The following is a 5,422-nucleotide window of genomic DNA, read 5'->3' as shown; positions in this document are numbered from 1 at the left end:
GATACAAATGAAAAAGTGAGCACCGACATCTAGCAATGTGTGTGTGAACATAAATGTAATGTCGGTGGGAAATACGTACTCCCCCAAGCTTAGGCTTTTGGCCTAAGTTGGTCTATGGCCACGGCTAGCCTGGTGGATATCCATAATAGTAGCTCGGGTCATACTGCGATGAAGAAGAAGACTCCGATTGCCACTGGCTGGCAATCACCTCCGGATCCCACTGGTAATTAGACTGTCGTGAAGGATCAACTTGTGGTTTCGGCTCTGGCTCCATGGCTGGTGCAGGGTTCCGGTAGGCGTGAATAGCCTCTAACGGAACAAGGTACTAGCCTGCAGATAAATCAAACAAAGAAGGAGCAAGTAGAGTAATAGTCTCAAGATGATGTTTGTCGGGGGAAACTGATCCACAAATACCTATGGGGCCGGCGGACCGGGCCCCTTTCGGTTCGGTGGGGGCGGAGGTCGCACGAAGAGCAGATCGAGGTGAAGCACACGAGCAGTTTACCCAGCTTCGGAGCTCTCCGGAGAGATAACACTCCTACTGCTGCTTGTCTGGTTGTATTATCTTCTTGCTCGCGAGAGCTAAGTGTCTTCTGGCGTACCAATGAATCGAACCTACGAACCAGCCGACCCTCCCCTATGTTGCGCATGGGCCTCCTTTTATACGCTAAAGGGGTCACCGACAGGTGGCAACACAGAGAAGGGTACAAATGTAAAAAACGAGGTGGTTGATACAGTTACTTGTACAGTGCACCCTACCTAACCCTGACGGCAGGGGACAAGGGCATTAAATGCCTGTCTGAGTCGCTCAAACAGTGTAGAAAAGGACCGTTAGGGGCGCCACCGTTCGCCACGATGGCGATCTTGTCAGCTTCGCATGCCACTGCGCACCGCTGGCTGCACAGCCCCCCCACCACGCGCGCCTGGAGAGGCCCCCAGAGCGACACGTTGGTGGATGCGCTGGAGTGTGGTCACAGAGTGGCCGCCTGCCGCGGCAAGTGCCTTGCCGCCGCTGTTATCTTGTCGGGTCCGGAAGCTTGTCGCTCACCGGGCCTTGAGGTACCTTGGTTGGTCTTCCCGGCAAGCTCCTCTTGCCGGGGCCTTGTTGCCTTGCCGGAGCGCGTGGCGCGTCGCGGCAAGTTCCTTGGAGTGCCTTGGTTGGCTTTCCTGGCAAGCTCCTCTTGCCGGGGCCTTGTCTCCTGAACTTAAATACTTTGTTCTTGAATGGCTTCAAGGGAACCACGGAGGATCTTGGCGCTCGCCCGGAAAGCCTTGCCACGGGGTGCTGCAACTGCCCGTGCACAAGTTCGGGGTACTAGGGTACCCCTATTCTAGTACACCGACAGGAGCCCCCGGGCCTGGGCCAAACACGGTGCCGCGCGCTGTTGGGCCAGGCCCAAGACAGGGCACGGGCACACGCGGATTGGGCCACACCGAATCTCGCTCCGTATCCACCGCGCTCTCCCCTAACGGCACACGTTGAATGCGGCGTCGTGGGAGAGATCGTGGGTGGTTCTTTATTCGGAAGGGCGAAATGTCCGCCCCGTCCCTCTTTATAAGAAGAGGAAACAGGGGCAGTTCGTTCCCCCTCGCTGGTTGCTACTACTCCATCTTCACGAATCTCCACCGCTCCCCCCCTTCTTCTCGAAGCCGAGAGAGCAGCGCTCCGCCCCCCATTGCCACCAGCATCACCAACGCCGTCGACCTCCTCCACCACCTCCGCCATGGCTCCGAAAGCCGACAAGGGAAAGGGCGTGAAGTCGGCCGAGGCGCAGCAGCTCGCGGCGCTGCGGAAGGAGCGGGCGATCTTCTCCCCCCAGCTCGGCGCGAAGGAGCTGAGGGAATACTTCTTCCTCTTTTGGGCGACGGAGACGCGGGCGCATCCGCGCACGAGGGTACTCCCGGCCGCTGCTTCGGAGCTGGCTCCAAACGGGTACCCATTCTTCGCACTGTTCTTCTATTGCGGGCTTTGCCCGCCCTTCTCGGAGTTCTTCTGCGATATCATGAACACCTACGGCTTCCGCCTCCTTGATTTCACCCCCAACGCCGTTCTGACCATGGCAGTTTTCGCACATTTGTGCGAAAACTTTGTCGGAGTCCACCCCAATGTTGCCCTTTTCCGCCACTTCTTCATACCTCGGGTAGAGAGAGGAGAGCCGCTTGCCGGAGGGATCGCCTGGATCTCGAGAGTCGGCAAGAAGGAGGCGTAATTGGAGGGTGAGCTCCGCAGCAAGTGGGATGAGTGGAGAGTGGAGTGGTGCTGGATCGTCGAGGAGATTCCGCAGCCCTTCACTGCCGTGCGCCAAGCTCCGATAGTGCGCGGCAATGACTGGAGCAACGTGGCCCCGGAAGACGAGAGGCTGAAGATCGCCATTACTAGGATCCTTCGCCTCAGGCTTGCCGGGCTCACTGTAGGCGCTGTAGGCGCAGATTTCCTCCACCACGGCATCGCCCCCCTGCAGGAGAGGGGGAGGCCCGCCTGGGAATTCAAGAACTCGGCGGACATCATGAGGCTGCGGCCGGGCCTCAACTACAACTTCACCGTCTTGGAGCTGGATGCAATGCTCCTGGAGTTGTTCAAACGCGACCCCCTGCACCCATTCACGCTGCCGAGGGGCGTCGTTCCATTGTGCAACAATTCTTCGCTTGACCGGATCCGCACCATGATGCCGTTGTGCGATTCACACGGAATCGTTCCAACTTGGCAAGAGCCTGCGGATGACGTCGTGCAAGCGTTCTTCTACAACTTGGAAGAAGTGTCAGTCCGCGTTGATGAGAAGAAGAGCCTCACCCGTGACACTACCGACGAGGAGCTGCAGCGCATCGCCACTAGGGCGGAAGAGGCTGCGGCCGCAGCTGCCGCGGGCACGTTCGGGTTCACTGTGGAGGAGGCGGAGGCGGCAGAGGCGGCAAACCTTGCTGAGCGCGCGGAGTTCATTGGCGAGGAAGAGCCTGCCGGTTCTGAAGCTGAGCCGAGCGAGGCCGGCGAGGAAGAGCCCGAGCCTTCAGAAAGCTTGCCACAGGCGGAGCCCCCGGCCCCGCCAAGAAGGCGTCTTCGCAGGGCTGCGGACGTAGCGGGGCGGCAGCCGGGTCAACAGCCGCCGAGCCGTGCGACATGCTCTACCGCGGCAAGCAATGTTGCCGCGGGAGCACCTCACGCAGCAGCGGCAACTGGAGCGGGATCTTCCCGGGCCACCACCACCGCCCCCGCCAAGCGGGCAAGGGATCCTACTCCTCCGCCTCGCCGCACCAGAGGGGAGCCGGACTTCGATCTCTCCGCGCTCAGCTCCGACGAGGAGGAAGAAGAGTAAGTTTCTTCAATGCTCTTGTAGTTCTTCAATCTTGCTGTTTTTATCTTGTATCTGACTTGTTCCAATCTGAACTCGTTTCTTTTCAGGACGCTGGCCCAGAGAGCGGCGAAGAGGGCCAAGGCCGCGGTGATTGTCAACGAAGATGACCCCACCGTGTCAGCAGGGGGTGGGTCCGAGACCACCTTGACGGACCTAGCAACCACTCCTCAAAGCAGTCCCCAGCGCAGCTCCCAGCGTAAGTTCATAGCTAGCTTTCTGCTGTGCGCATGAGCGCCTTTTCCTTTGTTGATATCTTGCTTGTTGATTTGTGCAGGAGCAGAGCAGCCACATCAGGAGCGCCCGGAAGCTGGTCCCGAAGTGCCATCTGCTTCGACTGCGCCGCCAAGGGAGGAGTCCCCGGCAAGGGAGCGCTCTCCGGCAAGAGGGAATTCTCCGGCAAGGGACGGCACCGTTGATCCTGCAGCGGCCGAGGCCGCAACTGCATATCTTGGCACAGGTAATTCACTTGTCCAAAAACTTTCCCTTGGGTTCTTCTTCTTCTGATTTTTGATTGATTTTTCTCCCTTCTTCGTTCTTCAGACCCATCTACTGCTGAGCCAATGGAGACAAAGGGCGCCGGCGAGGAAGGGGCCGGTGCTGATGAGACCGCCGGCGAGGAGGCCGCCAAGGCTGCCGCCGCAGAAGCCGGCGAGGGGTCGGGCGATCGCACTGACGACCCGGAGGCCGCAGGAGCGCCAGGCGCTGCGTTGACCGCCGATCCCTCTGCCGCCGCTGCGGGGCCGGGCTCCAAGGAGCCCCAGCCCGGTGCCTACTTGAAGGCCGGCGACGATATCTTCATCAAGCTACCCTGGGCGTCGAGCTCCAGGGCACCGGTCGAGGGGGAAACTTTCGATGGGGAAGTGCTCACCTCCGACGGACTGTCATTGGTCGACGTGCCCAGCAGCAGCAGTGGCGAGCCTGAGGAGGAGCAGCTGCTGCAGAAGCTGCTGTCACTCTACCGCGCGTGGCAAGCCAAGCTGGTTTCTTGGGAAGCGCTTGTCGCGAAGGCGGGAGTTGATATGGAGAAGCGTGCGGAGGAGCTCCGAGGCCACAATCAAGAAGCTCTCCGGTCCCTGTCACAGGAGCGGGAGCGACTCGACGAGGAGCGCATGGCCTTCCTTCTCGAGAAGGCCGAAGCTGAGGAGGAACAAAGGTTGGCCGCCGAGAAGCAGTCCGCGCGAGAAGGCGAATTGGTGCAGCGGAAGGCCAACCTCGACAGCTACGAGGAGGAGCTCGCCGAGCGCGAGCAAGCACTTGGCGGGGCGCTCAAGGAAGCAAAGGACGCTGCCGCAATCGCAGAGGCCGCCAAGAAAGAGCTGGAGGAGAAGGTGGCGCAGCTGGAGGCCAACATCGGGAAGAGCGGCGAGGAGCTTGCCGCGCTCAAGCGTGAGCGTGAGAAGGATGCTGCTGCCCACGGTGAGCTGCAAGGTCTTCTCGCTGAGAGGGGAAAGGAGCTCAGCGCCGCCAAGGATTCCAATGCGGTCCTGGAGTTGAAGCTGGCCATGCTGATGCAGACGCTGGAGGCCGCCAAGGAGCGGGAGAAGACCTTGTCGGAAAAGGTCAAAGCTGATAAGGCGCTGCTGGAGAGCATCGCAGTTACCCAGAACTCGTTCGGAGATACTGTGGAGCACTGGACCGAGGGTCTGGTGAATATTGCTGCAGTCATCGACGAGGAGCTGGCGCAGCTGAGGATGGGGGACTTTGGGTATCCCTCCGACGAGAATCTCCAGCCCAGCGCCAAGCTCAGCCTGTTCTTCAAGGGCGTGGTGACGGCACTCCAGCGGCTCCGGGAAAGGATCCCAAAGCAGCTGGCCGACGAGTCGCGCAAAATCTGCGCCGGGGTTCTCCAGAAGGTGCTGATGAAGGTGGCCTTCCGCAATCCAGGCCTCAGCTTCACCAACATCCTCAAGTCCTTGCCGCCAGAAGCCGATCGGGACGCACTCAAGGCCCTTGTCGCACCCATTGTGGACAAGGTGAGCGAGATCAAGAGGGTTGAGGGCGACTGCGTAGACTAGGCCGCCCATTTCTTCTTTTCCCTTGTCGCTGCTAATCATGTTATGAAAACAGTCTGT

This window comes from Triticum aestivum, chromosome 2A, assembly GCF_018294505.1.
Source record: "Triticum aestivum cultivar Chinese Spring chromosome 2A, IWGSC CS RefSeq v2.1, whole genome shotgun sequence".
Taxonomy (NCBI): Eukaryota; Viridiplantae; Streptophyta; class Magnoliopsida; order Poales; family Poaceae; genus Triticum; species Triticum aestivum.
This window is presented reverse-complemented; position numbering follows the sequence as displayed.